The sequence below is a fragment of the Mus musculus genome, chromosome 1 (assembly GCF_000001635.26).
Source record: "Mus musculus strain C57BL/6J chromosome 1, GRCm38.p6 C57BL/6J".
In the NCBI taxonomy this organism is placed as follows: domain Eukaryota; kingdom Metazoa; phylum Chordata; class Mammalia; order Rodentia; family Muridae; genus Mus; species Mus musculus.
The window spans coordinates 105,197,128-105,212,831 of record NC_000067.6 but is presented as its reverse complement, the minus strand read 5'-3'; positions in this window follow the sequence as shown (position 1 = coordinate 105,212,831).

The window sequence follows — 15,704 nt, the reverse complement described above, 5'->3', positions numbered from 1 at the left end:
ACAGATTAACCAACAGAAATATATGAATCAGACCATTGGCATTTATAGGTTTAAATTTCTTGGCCTAGAATATTTGCTAGAGCATTCTTGAGTACCATTCATTAACCATTAGTGAAGAATCTAGAAGGGGCTTGACTTAGGAATTTAATTTTCTGAGCTATAATCTGAATCTCTCTCCCTAAGTGGCTGGACATGGGAACTGGTTACTCCCATCTGCAGAGGCTTACTAGGCACCTGCATGTTTATGTCATCTCCTTATGCCTTTTGAAGGGACTATATGATAGGGGCCCATCCATTATTAGTGGTGTTCATAAAAACTACAATTCCAAGGGAAACTCTGGTGTTATCCTTTGTCAATGCAAATATGGAAGATTTTAAGTGCATTTTGAGACTTTGCTATCTGCTCCCAGTAGGTTGTGTCTCCTGGGACATTTTAGGTTCCCCACAGCCTCCTTTACTGTCCTCTCCTCTGGGTCAGGATGGTGTGCATAGCAGTAGTTGGTCTGAATGTAGGTGGAAACTGGAGTGATTCTGAGCATGTCTGTCTGCATATGACCTTCAAGGAAATTCTTCAGGCTCCTTCAGATTCCATAGTTCTCAGTGCCAACATCTCATGCAGAAAAGCTTGCAGGGTGGGTGTTGTGGCGAATAGACTTTTTTATATGGCCTTGGAGATGGATGCTGATTTTTAGGAGCCTGAGATGCAGTCTGAGATTAGTGTGGTGAGCAAGGCTTACCCTGATAGATCTGTGCACTGCTTAAGACGGCAGTGAGTACAAGCTGGAACCTAGAGCTTCATCAAACATTCTACTCCCATAAAATGCCTCATTTGGGAGAACCTGGTGGGTATGAAATACTCCTGATACTGAACTTCAAACATCTTCTATTTTTGGAATAGGTATTCATAACATAAAACACTTGAATATCAGTTAAGGGTGATTTTAATGGAATAAGGGGATCGAAAAGAGTAAGTCAAATGGAGGATGCAGCTCCTGATTCACAGAGCAGAGAGTAAGGAGTTGGTTTGAAGTATGGAGGTAACAGCTCAGCAGCCAACACAATCATCATCTCCAACAACAGCTGGAGGAGTGGTAACCCAGGCCCTTGTGACATAACACCACCATATGCTTTGCCAAAAATGGAACTTAAAAAAAAGAATCTAATTTTTCATTATAAGTCACCAGTGACTTTAAATATTAGGTTGGGATTCTGTGGAAATGGTTCTTACTAACTATATGCTAATATCTTTTTGAAAGTGACATTGTGTTTAAAGAAGGTATGCTACAATAAACATGGCACTTTAAAACCAAGTACTGCCAGGCAGTGGGGGCACACACCTTTAATCCCAGCATGTGGGAGGCAGAGACAGGTGGATCTCTGAGTTCTAGGCCAGCCTGCTCTACAGAATGAGTTCCAGGACAGCCAGGGCTACACAGAGAAACCCTGCCTCAGAAAACCAAAACCAAAACAAACCAAAACAAAACCCCAAACAAACAAACAAAAAACCCAACCACTATGCTTTCTATTTCAATTGTAGAAAAAAAATGCTTGCAAAATGTTTTTCAGGGATCATGAGCAAGCCCATGTCATTGTTTGCCATGAATGACAGGCTGAATAACTTCTGTTTGGTTTTTCTTTGCCCAAGAGAAGGGAAAGTAGAGTTGCCCCAAAAAAACAAAAACAAAGTCCATCTTGGTTTTGTGTGGCATTGGTCTCTTTCTGAGCATATTTGGGAGTTCTGCTGCCTGAGTCTATCTATCAGTGGTTCTTTCTTCAAGCACTAGCAAAACGCTGCTTCTGCAGATCTGAATCTAGATATTAATCAAAGCTTTGCTGCAATTCTATGGATGTGCATAATGAGATTTCTTTGCTGTCAATCACTGTTACTCTGACAGCTGTAATGAGATTCTGGCTTAATGTGCATTCATCAATGACCTGGGGCCTGAAGCAGGTGTTGTCCTCTTTAAATGCTGGCTTGCACACTGCCAACCCATTTCTTCCCATCTGGAAGTTTACAAAGGGGTCCACCATAGTGGGGCCTTGGGAACCAGGACATAAGAGGTGCTAACACCCTCTCCTCACTACCTCTGTCTGTTATTCAAAAGAAATGAAGGATTCCACCTGCTACCAATCTAATCGTGTGAGCACGTAGTAAAAGACAGTCCCGTAATGATATGCAAAGTGTTAGAAACCAGAAGTTCTACTCCAGTTCCAGTAACAAGTCTTCCAGTGAGAAAAACGAATTGACTCTTCCTGGCAACAAGACACAATTACCACCACACAGTTGAGACAATGAAATGCCATTTAGATTACTTTCTCTTCCAGGAAAATTTGAAAACAACAACAACAAGAAGCCTCTTTAAATTTCTAATAATTCCATAGCATATGAAGTCATATCCTGTCATCATGAGAAGCCCTGTAGGCATGAAGAGCAGGTAAGGAGTATTGAGGAATCACAGCACCACTTACTTACACAAGCAAAAACAGAGTTATAGGAAACAGGAAGTACAACAGCCTGTCAACGTGGGACGGAGACTTTACAATTCTACTTGTATCATTCTGGACCAAATAAGCCACATTCTGACCTTCACCCTTCCTCTAAGGCAAATGAGTCTCTGTACTTAAGAGGCTTAGAAAGGTTGGGGCCCTCATTCCTTGCCTCTGTTCCTGCCCCTCAAGGTGTAGTTAGCACTGTTCTAGAGCTGTATATAGTAAACTTAAAAGATGTCACAATAAAAGATGTCACCTGGGGACTCTGATGAGCCAGAAATTCAAGGAAAAATATTATGTTTTAAGATTTTTTTAAGACTAAAATTGCCCCAGGAATGTCTTATCAGTTTCCATGTTGTTTTTCCCTCTTACTAAAGACTTCCTTTGAGTGTCTTTGGAAGAAGGAAAGAAAGGAATGCTCACTGAGTTTGGAAGAGCTGAGCCTTTCTAGGCAACCTCGGTCATGATGCAAAAAACCAAACCAAACCAACCAACCAACCAAAGAAACAAAAACTATAGGAAAGTCACCACTTGGCTGTTCCTGTTGGAAAGTTTGGAGTTCAGTGTGAGGTGGTGGGTAAGGTCCACATGGAAGGGCACTGCAAACCATCCTAAATAAAGTGTCTCTCTTTCCCTGATTCCCATCAATCTGGGAGAGAACGGTCTGCTTGCCCTTAGCCTCTGCTTGACCATGGTGTCTTTCTTCATTGTGCTTTCTTCAACAAACATTCCTCTCCCAACAAAACCCAAATCATTTACTGAAACCCATTAGCTCTTCAGGACAAGCTGGGTGCTGCCTTTCCTCTTGAAACTGCCAGGATCTGTTCATGTCAGGAAAAGTTCAGCCTGGCATGAAGCTTAAATCTTACAATTCTTTATTTGAATGGTATAGGGAGGAGATTTTCCCTCCCTGCCCTCATCCACAATGGCACGAGAGACAGTGAGCTGATAGAGAATGGAGCTGACATTACGTTTAATGTATGGAGACAATATATTTAAGAACCCAGCGAAGGGCCTGGAACACAGAAGAGTGAACGTTTCCTCCTTATGTGGCCAAATGTCTTGGGATGAGGCTAGGTGTGGCTGCTTCCCTATCTGACTGCCCTATCTGCTTATGCCCCTGAGGAGCTGCCATTTTTATGGGCCCTCTGGTCTGTGTTACAAAGGTACTCCTGTCTGTTATCCTCGCTGGCTTGCATGGCACAGCATCTTAAAATGTGTAGTCAAGATTGTTGCCAACTGTCTATCTACAGTACAGTATTCAGCTGTGGCAGAACCTGTAGAGCCTCATAGTAGGTACCCTGGTGCTGTGAAATCACATTCTGTGGGGGCACTTAGGAAGCTCCTATTTGTCCTCATGGATGGAGAAGCCAGATATGGTGTGATTGACATTGTGCTTGCTACCTTTTGTAGGTAAATGCATCAAACGTGAAGTGGGCAGAGACTGTCTTTCATGTCCTAAGTTCTTCTTCATTCTTATGTTTGGTACTTGTCAATGCCAGTGATTTCCACTCCTTTTTTGTCCATAAGAAAAAACTGAAGTACAAGGTATGATATAGGCAGAAGAATGGCAGCTACACAGATCAATTGTAGTACAACTTCATAAAATCACAGTGGTCCTTACCCTGCACAGGTGGATAACGCTGCTCTCACAAGCCATAGGTTTTTAAACTGAACTCCAATGCCAGGTGTGAGCTATCTCTGAGTTGTTGTGCAGGTATCCCTCAAGCTCTTTCAGTGACGGTTCTTTAAGGGAACAGAACCAAGTGTGTGTGTGTGTGTGTGTGTGTGTGTGTGTTGTGAGCTTTAAAATATAGCAAATCACATGTGAGATGCTGTGTTCAGTCCTTGAGGTTGGAGCCAAAGTCCCCAAATGGCCGTCTATCACTCCACAAGGCAGGGTGCCTCAGTAGTTCCAGTCTTGTATGAGGAGCCTGGAAAATTCCTGGTGCTCTGTGGCCCCCGTTCCAGGATGCACACTTGGAAATGCTGCTTCTACAATCAGTGAAGGAACTGGAAGGGAAACCAACTTGCTGGCAAGAGTGAGGTCAAGCTAGCCAAAGGAATGGGAGTGAACTTCTTTCTGAAATACCCCCTTTAAATCTGGGCTCCCACCTGGAGGAGCCACCACAATCAGGATGACCCTTCCCACATCATCCAGGACAGTTCTCTGGTGAGACATCCTTCTCAGGTGACACTAATTTGTGGTAAGGAAACATTAAAGTCACCATATTACAGGGAATTGCCACTACTCTTGATTACTTACTAGAAAGATATAACGCAACACTATTACTGAAGACACCACATACTGGACTCAGAACACAGAGAAATCAAGCAGAAGCTGAGATGGAAACTTCCATCCTGCTTTGTGGAGCTCCTGATGCTATTTAGGCTGCCAGGATAGAAAAAGGAATCAATAGTCCTACCCAGCAATAAGCACTGCATGCCACAGCTCTGAGCTGCCAGGCAAAGCCTGCCCACTGCTACACTATTACTGTGACTGTGTTGGGGGTAGTCAAGTACTTTATGATCAGAATCGAGACCTGCTTCATGGGAAAGAATGCATGCCTGGTGCTGTAAACCTACCTGAAAGCCTGTGGCTGTAGAGATCATAGGCCCTGGTGGAGAAGCTATTGCTGATGTTTTCCAAAATGGGGACGTAGCCAAACTGCCTTCTAAATATTTGCATTTATGTCCACAAACTCAGGCTGCTCTCAGCCTTGGACAGAGATGCTTCCTTTTGCAGTGGGTGATGGTTAGTCCAGAGACACAACTGCTCAGAGTGCTAGGAATATGGAATTTTTGAGTCCTCAGCCTTTTATAGGACATCCATATTATTGGCCACAATATCCAGGTAATGTCATAGGAGAAGGGGTGGTGTGGTGGCTTGAATGGGAATGATTCCCATAGACTCATGTGTTTGAATGCTTGGCTCATGGGGAATGGCACTATTAGGAGATATGTCCTTGCTGGAGTAGGTGTGGTATTGTTGGAAGAAGTATGCTACTATGAGGGTGGAATTTGAAGTCTCCTCCTATGGTCAGGCTCTGCCTAGGGTGGAAGATAGCTTCATCCTGGCTGCTTGTGAAAGATAGTCTTCCTTAAGGCAGCCTTTTTATCAAGATATAGAATTCTCAGCTTCTTTTCCAGCCCTCATTAAATGTTTGCCTTCATAAGAGTTGGAAAGTGGAGGCCCATTGGTCGTGCAAAATCTGCCTCAGTACAGGGGAACGCCAGGGCCAAGAAGTGGGAATGGGTGGGTGGGGGAGTGGGTGGGGGAGCGGGTGAGGGACTTTTGGGATAGCATTGGAAATGTAAATGAAATAAATACCTAATAAAAAACAAAACAAAACAAAAAGTTGCCTTGGTCGTGGCATCTCTTCATAGCAATAAAACCCAAATTAAGACAGATGGGTTGTTAGGAACGCTGTAAAATGCTGTCTTCTAGATACTGCATGTAATTGCTATCATGAAGACACAGAAGGTATGGATCCCTGCACAAGACCCTCTCCCAACAAAATACATAATAGCAGGTTCCTGGTTGGAAAGGAAAAGAAGGTCAGCAGGAATGTGAGGGGAGTATGAGAGGGCAATAGGGGGATAGAATTATGATACATTGTATATGTCTATGAAATTACCATGTTTTTAGATTGTAGAAAAACACCATGGGCATCTTGACTCAGTCTGGAGCCAGCTGCTAGTGCCTGCAGCCCAGGGATAGGACAGTTTGTCTATGGACAAGAGGCCAAACTGTATGTTCTATATAAACAAAGTGTTTGTTGGGAGAAAGGGAGAAAATAGAATGCTTATGCTAACTGGCAGCTGAACAATAGGTGCAAAGAAAGGCTGAGAATCTGCTTGTATAGGTGAGGGCTGAGATAATGAGGAATGAGAAACAAATCAAAGGAACAGATGCCAGGGCAGGGATAGCTCCTGCTGACAGGCATAAGGCCACTGGCTAGCTGCACTCACCAGGCCAAGAGGGAGCTGAGGGGATTTGTGTGCATAGAGAGTCCATTTAACTTATTCCATAATTACACCAGAAATTGATGGTAGAACCTGGAGTAGTGGGTAAAATCCTTGCCATCTGTAAGACTCCAAAGCAGGGTTGAGAGGGAAGAAGATAGGCAAATGTCTTAGGGTTTTATTGCTGTGAGCAGACACCAAAGGCAGCTCTTATAAGGACAGCATTTAATTGGGGATGACTTAAAGGTTCAGAGGTTAAGTCCATTATCATCAAGGCAGGAGCACGGCAGCATCCAGGCAGGCTTGGCACAGGAGGAATAGGAGAAGATTGGCTTCCGGGCAGCGAAGATGACAATCTTAAAGCCCAGACCCACAGTGACACACTTCCTCCAACAAGGCTACATCCACTTCAACAAGGCCATGCCTCCAAATAGTGCCACTCCCTAGGCCAAGTTTTTCAAACCACTACAGTAAGCAATAGAAGAGAAAATATTGCTTCATAAACTACTTGACCTAGAGGTGATGGTTAAATGTTTGACCTTGTCTTTTCAATGGATGCAGCTGTATCCTGGGGCATCCACTGAGCATTCTCAGAAACAGCATATGATCCCTTCTTTGCTTATCCAGGGGTTATAGGTGAGACAGTTGCTTCCCCATCCCATAAGACAGGTTCAGATCCTAACCTGTGGTATTTGCAACCGTAGCTTTAGAACTAGGTTCTTGGAGAAGTGCATTGTCAGGGTTCTCAGATGCTAGCCACGGTGTTAAGACTGCCATGGGGTAGAAGTGCTAAATCCAGATTAGGAGAGAAAAAGACAATGGTTATCCTAGCTCCTTCCCTATTCTCTGATTGTATCCATCATAGCCTCTGCCACTAAGGGCTAAACTCCTTTTCTACAAAGAGGAGACCATTCCACATCTGGCACATTAGAATTGCTTTAGGCATGCCTGCTAGTTCTGTAGGACTGGTACCCATTACTCTTGCACACCCAGGTCAAGAATCCTGAGAACTGGAATGGATGCAGTCTGAAATCATATATCTAGATCAAGCCCAGAGGGTATGGCACCCACTGGCTGCTGCTGTGTCTGCGGCACCCCGTATGCACCACATAGGCATTTGCCCTTTGAAAGGAAGATGAGCAAAAGTATCATCACTAAAAAAAAAAAAAAAAAAAAAAAAAAAAGTATCATCACTTACCAAATATCTGAGCATCTCCTATATTCCTCAAATCCTACTGAAATGTAAAGCAGAACACTTACTGGCCCCAAGCGAATGCTTTAATAGTCACATTTCCATCAAATTCTACAAAGAGGAGGCTGGAGAGATGAATTTGCACTCTCAGCATGTGTGTAGAAAGTTGGGCATGGACATGGTGGGACTTCTTTATTATCCCAGTATTAAGGAGGCAGAGGTAACTGGATCTCATTGGCTCACTCAGGCAGGTAGTCTAGCCAATCAGTGAGCTACAGATTGAGATGTCTTATGCTAAGAGACCCTGTCACAAAAATAAGATGGAGACCAATTGAGGGAAGCACCTGATATCAACTGTTGGTCTCCATACACATGTGTGCCCACATGCACATATACACACATCTATAAACATACTATACACATGAACATGTAAATGCATATAGAAACCATGTTATTGGTTACTTTTCTATTGCTGTGATAAGTCACCATGACCAAAGCAACTTATAGAAGAAAGAGGAATTATCTACAGTTTGAGAGGGTTAGAATCCATCATGGTGGGGGCAGTACAGCTCTAGAGTGTGAGAGCTCACACTCTTGTATAGCAAGCACAGAGCATAGATAGTGAACTGCAAATGCTGAGTCCTTAAACTCTCCAGCCCACCTCTGCTGACATACTTCTTCCATCAAGGCAATGCTTTAAACCTCCCCAAATAGCTCCACCAGCAGGAAGCAAGTGTTGAAATGCATGAGACTCTGGGGGACAGTTCTCATTCAAACTACGCCAAGGCCACTACTGTGGCCTTGTCTGCTGCCTCCCCTCCTCCTCTGCCACGTACCACTATACACATCCACGCTTAATAATGGAGATAATGTAAGATAATAATGGAGATAATGGAGAGAATTGTACTGGGTTGAAATGCTACGTTCTGTTTTAATCAGACAGGTGTTTCTCATATCACCTGGTGATGACAGCATTCTCTAGATGATTTATTTTTTATTTTTATCTTTTTTTTTACTACAGCATAGGAAAGGTGAAACAGAAGCTCTATTTAACTTATTTCGTTGCCCAGCTGCTAAGAGTATGGAGCTCAGGCCCTGCCTGTGCAGCCCATGCATCCCTGAGCTTTAGCACCTGTGTGGCCAGCCCTCCTTCTGACTGATATTGGACTGCCACGCACTTAACCTGCCAGGTTGTTAGTGTGCAGGGCACACTCTCAGCACATAAGGTGCCTTAGCTTTAATTCAGTTGAGCTTACATGTGTGCCCAGGTTTTCCTGCCACTATTTGCCAGGAGCAGGCACCTGAGAGTGTCCTTGCTGTCAGTAGCCTAGCTGCATTCCCTGTCCCCCAACACCTGCAAAGCCTCTAAATTTTTTTTTGTGGTTGTCTGCATTTTTGTTGTTGTTTTTCCTTGTAAGACATCCTGCTCCACTGCAAATACTCTAAGAACTTGGAGACCGATAATTGTTTTTTTTTTCTTTTTTTAAAATTTAATTTTATTTTTACTAGGTATTTTCCTCGTTTACATTTTCAATGCTATCCCAAAAGTCCCCCATACCCACCCCCCAATCCACTACCCACCCACTCCCCCGTTTTGGCCCTGGCGTTCCCCTGTACTGGGGCATATACAGTTTGCAAGTCCAATGGGCCTCTCTTTCCAGTGATGGCCGACTAGGCCATCTTTTGATACATATGCAGCTAGAGTCAAGAGCTCAGGGGTATTGGTTAGTTCATAATGTTGTTCCACCTATAGGGTTGCAGTTCCCTTTAGCTCCTTGAGTAATTTCTCTAGCTCCTCCATTGGGGGCCGTGTGACCCATCCAATAGCTGACTGTGATCATCCACTTCTGTGTTTGCTAGGCCCCAGCATAGTCTCACAAGAGACAGCTATATTTGGGTCCTTTCAGCAAAATCTTGCTAGTGTATGCAATGGTGTCAGCATTTGGGAGCTGATTATGGGATGGATCCCTGCATATGGCAATCACTAGATGGTCCATCCTTTCGTCACAGGTCCAAATTTTGTCTCTGTAACTCCTTCAATGGGTATTTTGTTCCCATTTCTAAGAAGGGGCAAAGTGTCCACACTTTGGTCTTCATTCTTCTTGATCATGTGTTTAGCAAATTGTATCATATATGTTGGGTATCCTAAGTTTCTGGGCTAATATCCACTTATCAGTGAGTACATATTGTGCGAGTTCCTTTGTGTTTGGGTTACCTCACTCAGGATGATGCCCTCCAGGTCCATCCATTTGCTAGGAATTTCATAAATTCATTCTTTTTAATAGCTGAGTAGTACTCCATTGTGTAAATGTACCACATTTTTTGTATCCATTCCTCTGTTGAGGGGCATCTGGGTTCTTTCCAGCTTCTGGCTATTATAAATAAGGCTGCTATGAACATAGTGGAGCATGTGTCCTTCTTACCGGTTGGGACATCTTCTGGATATATGCCCAGGAGAGGTATTGCGGGATCCTCCATAGTACTATGTCCAATTTTCTGAGGAACCGCCAGACTGATTTCCAGAGTGGTTGTACAAGCTTGCAATCCCACCAACAATGGAGGAGTGTTCCTCTTTCTCCACATCCTCGCCAGCATCTGCTGTCACCTGAATTTTTGATCTTAGCCATTCTGACTGGAGTGAAGTGGAATCTCAGGGTTGTTTTGATTTGCATTTCCCTGATGATTAAGGATGTTGAACATTTTTTCAGGTGCTTCTCAGCCATTCGGTATTCCTCAGGTGAGAATTCTTTGTTCTTCTCTGAGCCCCATTTTTTAATGGGGTTATTTGATTTTCTGGAGTCCACCTTCTTGAGTTCTTTATATATATTGGATATTAGTCCCCTATCCGATTTGGGATAGGTAAAGATCCTTTCCCAATCTGTTGGTGGCCTTTTTGTCTTATTGACGGTGTTTTTTGCCTTGCAGAAGCTTTGCAATTTTATGAGGTCCCATTTATTGATTCTCGGTCTTACAGTACAAGCCATTGCTGTTCTATTCAGGAATTTTTCCCCTGTACCCATATCTTCAAGGCTTTTCCCTACTTTCTCCTCTATAAGTTTCAGTGTCTCTGGTTTTATGTGGAGTTCCTTAATCCACTTAGATTTGACCTTAGTACAAGGAGATAGGAATGGATCAATTCGCATTTTTCTACATGATAACCACCAGTTGTGCCAGCACCATTTGTTGAAAATGCTGTCTTTTTTCCACTGGATGGTTTTAGCTCCCTTGTCAAAGATCAAGTGACCATAGGTTTGTGGGTTCATCTCTGGGTCTTCAATTCTGTTCCATTGGTCTACTTGTCTGTCACTATACCAGTACCATGCAGTTTTGTTTTTTGTTTTTTGTTTTTTATCACAATTGCTCTGTAGTACATCTTTAGGTCGGGCATGGTGATCCCACCAGAGGTTCTTTTATCCTTGAGAAGAGTTTTTGCTATCCTAGGTTTTTTGTTATTCCAGATGAATCTGCCGATTGCCCTTTCTAATTCGTTGAAGAATTGAGTTGGAATTTTGATGGGGATTGCATTGAATCTGTAGATTGCTTTTGGCAAGTTAGCCATTTTTACAATGTTGATCCTGCCAATCCATGAGCATGGGAGATCTTTCCATCTTCTGAGATCTTCTTTAGTTTCTTTCTTCAGAATTTTTTTTAAAGATTTATTTATTTATTTTATGTATGGGTGTATACTGTAGCTGTACAGATGGTTGTGAGCCTTCATGTGCTTGCTGGGGATTGAATGTTTAGGACTTCTGCTCCCTCCGGCCAACCCAGCTTGCTCTGGCCCAAAGATTTGTTTATTATTATACATAAGTACACAGTAGCTGACTTCAGATGCACCAGAAGCAGGTGTCAGATCTCATTATGGGTGGTTGTAAGTCAACATGTGGTTGCTGGGATTTGAACTCAGGACCTTCAGAAGAGCAGTCAGTGCTCTTACTCACTGAGCCATCTCTCTAGCCCCTGATAATTGCTTTTAAGTAATTTGTCAAAAGTGCATCTATTTTACCCATCCTAGAAGAGGAGTATGATTATCTGTCTTCAGTGATTCCTGGGCATCTCTGAATTTGTGCCCTTGAAGGAGTTGTTCTGAGGACTCAACAGCTGGATCCTGCTGTGCTACCTTACATCATGATTGACAATCCACAGAAGTCTGTTCCTGGTCTTTGCTCTTTCCTCTGGTTTGTTAGCCTGGAGGGGTGAAAGCTTTTTTACTCTGCCCCACAGGGACCATGATAAAACAAACCCTACTGCTTTACAACTCTCTACTGTCCTCTATCCACAATGAGGACACAAGTATAGTAATCTGATTTCATAGGAAAGGCCATAAATGGTTGGTTTGTGGCCCATGTCCCATGTACTTGGACAGTAAATTTTGTCTTGGCCAAGTCTTTTTTTTTTATTTAAAATTACATATATTTGAAGTGTGTGTGTGTGTGTGTGTGTGTGTGTGTGTGTGTGTGTAATTTAAAGGACACTTAGAGGGAATTGATTATCAGGTGTCAAACTCAGGTTATCAGACTTGACAGTACGTAGCCTTTATCTGCTGATTCATCCCATTGGTGCTTGTGGCTCAAAAGTTGTCATACTGGGTGATACCTTATGACGGCCTGGTATCTTAGTTGGTATTTAATCAGGAGGGACCTTTTGATCCTGTAGGCGCTTACTTCAGGACTGTCATGGTGGTCTTTTCATTATTATTTTAGCTTGTAGCCCCTGAGTCCATAACAGTGCTACCCAGGCATGTCCAGAAAGCACAAAGCATATCAGATGGACCAGAAATTCACATTCTTCTTGCTGTTTTTTGCATGTGTGTATGCATGTGTGTATGTTTATGTGCATGTGTGTGTGTATGCATGTGTGTGTGTGTGTGTGTGTGTGTGTGTGTGTGTACACTATCCGGCAACCTGTGTTTCATTCCTCTGGAGCCCTTCATCTTATTTTTAGATGAAGGCTTTCATTGGTCAGAGCTCACTAACTAGGATAGGCTGGCTGGCCAGTGAACTTTAGAATTCATCTGTGTATGTAGGTCAGAGCCTCTGCAGCCCTAGGATTACAAGTGCATATCACCTTAGACAGATAATTTTTGTTTGTTTATTTTGTTTCACTTTTACCTGGATTCTGGGGATAGAATTTAGGTCTTCATGGCAAGTTACTCACCATGTGCACTGTCTCCACAGCTGTCTTGTTAGTTTCTGAGAACTCTAGGACTTAGGATTCTATTGCCAAGGAAGATAGTGACTTAACAGGGTTCAAGAAAACTCAAACTTGAACAATTAATGAGGTCTTCACAAGACTTCTATGCTGGATTCTGCTGTGGAATATCATCCTCAAGAGTGATTTCTATGTGGCTAATTACCAAGAAACTAAACCAACTATTGTAAACACCCCACCCCAAAGAATTAACTTGTACAGAATATTCCAAAATTGTCCTTTTGACCTCTTAATTTCTTGTAAAAATGTACTATCCTCTGCTTTATCTACTGGGAGAATTGTTGCTATTTTAAATACTACTCAAATTTCCACATGAGCCAAGAACCATTGGTTAATGAAATATACAATCAGAGAACTCTTTATATAAACACTAGCGTTTGCCTACTGCACGACAATGACCACATTTCCTTCCCCTGACCTTCTACAAATCTTGGCACTGGTGCAACAGTCAGCTGTGAGTCACTCATTCAAAGGGAGGGTCCTCAGTGCTCTCCTGCTTCCTCTTGTTATGAGTTCCAACTTACAACCTGCCTGCTATTGTTCTCCCTTGGCTAGCGAATGCCCTTGTACTAGACCTCCCAACCACAGTGACTGTGACACCAGGAATCAGAGCCAAATAGTCCAAGAGGATCCAGACAGCTCTTGCCTTCCCTTGTGTCAAATCTGGCATTTCTCTGATTCTAAGATTTTCACACTAGTGCTAGAAAATTATTACTCTGACAAAGGAATCAGTGTCCTACTCTCTAGAAGACATGGCTGCTTATGGTTGGGATTTTGCAAAGGCTGTGCCTTTGTGCTGGCTAAAGACCATGTAATAATCTTCCTAGAAGGCCAAAGCATTAATATCTCCAGGTAGAACGAGTAGATCCCTGTGTTTTCTTTGACAAGAAGATATTCCCTGATATACTGGTGCATATTCTGTTGCAATAATAAAATATGCAAGGCTGGGTACTTTAATGAAGAAAAGAGGTTGATGTGTTCCAGCTCACAGGTTTAGAGGTGGAAACTTCACAACATGGTACGGGCTCTGATGAGTCCTCTCTTGGCTATATACCACCATGATGAATAGCATCTCAAGGGAAACACATGATAGACTGAGGAGAGGCATCATTATTACTCCTTTCTTTATATACTCTCATGAGAAAGATCTGGATTCACATGGAAACTACTGATTGCTATCAAAGGTCAGTAACCTATTAACCACACTCCCTCAAAATTTTCTTTCCAAAATGGCCATGGTGAGGTCAAACATTCCAACATTCACAATGGTCATATGCATTCATTAACAGGAACTAGGAAAAAAAGCACTTCTGAATTCTGTTTTCTAAAACATTTTATACCTATTAAAGTTTGATTTATATCATTATAAATGAACAGAGTGACTAATATGAAATATGATAGGCAGACCTTGGGCACCAACTCCACAGCCAGTCCCACAAGTCCCAGTGGAAGTTCCATTCCCAGGCACTCTAACACACCCAGGATCAAGGGATCACAGGAACCAAGGATCCCAGGAGTTTGGTCACAACAGGATCTCAGGATCCCAAAGGCAGCTTGACTCCCAGGAGCTCTGACACATCCAGAATCTCAGGGTCCCAGAACCCCAGAACTTCAAGACACAGAGAATTTGAGCTCTGACAAACCGGAATCATAGCGAGGACATGTGGCACTAGAGATAACCAGGTGGTGGGAGGTAAATGTAAAAATATAATCAACAGAAACCAAGGTTACTTGGCATCACCAGCATCCAATTCTCCTACCATAGCAATGGTCCTGAATACACCATCACACTGGAAAAGCAAGATTCAGATCTTAAATCACTTCTCATGATGATGATAGAGACTTTAAGAAAGGCATAAATAACTCTCTTAAAGAAACACAGGAGAACACAGGTAAATAGGTAGAAGGTCTAAAAGAGGAAACACAAAAATCCTTTAAAGATTTACAGGATAACACAATCAAACAGGTGAAAGAAATGAACAAAACTGTACAAGATCTAAACATGGAAATAGAAACAATGAAGAAATCATATAAGGAGGCAATCCTGGAGTTAGAAAACCTAAAAAAGACAGCCATGGATGCAAGCATCACCAACAGAATACAATAGATAGGAGAGAAAATCTCTGGGGCAGAAGATACCATAGAAAACATTGACAGAGCAGTCAAAGAAAATGCAAAATGCAAAAGGCTCCTAAGCCAAAACATCCAGGAAATCCAGGACACAATGAGAAGACCAAACCTAAGGATAATAGATATAGAAGAGAGTGAAGATTCCCAAATTAAAGGGCCAGTAAATATCTTCAACAAAATTAGAGAGAAAAACTTCCCTAACCTAAAGAAAGAGATGTCTGTAAACATACAAGAAGCCTACAGAACTCCAAATAGATTGGACCAGAAAAGAAATGCTTCCCGTCACATAATAATTAGAACACCAAAATGCACTAAACAAAGAAAGAATATTACAAGCAGTAAGGGAAAAAGGTCAAGTAACATATAAAGGCAGATGTATCAGAATTATACCAGACTTCTCACCAGAGAATATAAAAGCTAGAAGTTCTTGGGCAGATGTCATACAGACCCTAAGAGAACACAAATGCCAGTTCAGGCTACTATACCTTGCAAAACTCTCAATTGCCATAGACAGAGAAATCAAGATATTCCATGACAAAACCAAATTTACACAATATCTTTCAACAAATCTAGCTATACAAAGGATAATTGACTAAAAACACCAACACAAAGAGGAAATCTACTACCTGGAAAAAGCAAGAAAGTAATCTTTCAACAAACCCAAAAGAAAATACCGCATAAACAATTTCACCTCTCACAACAAAAATAACAGGAA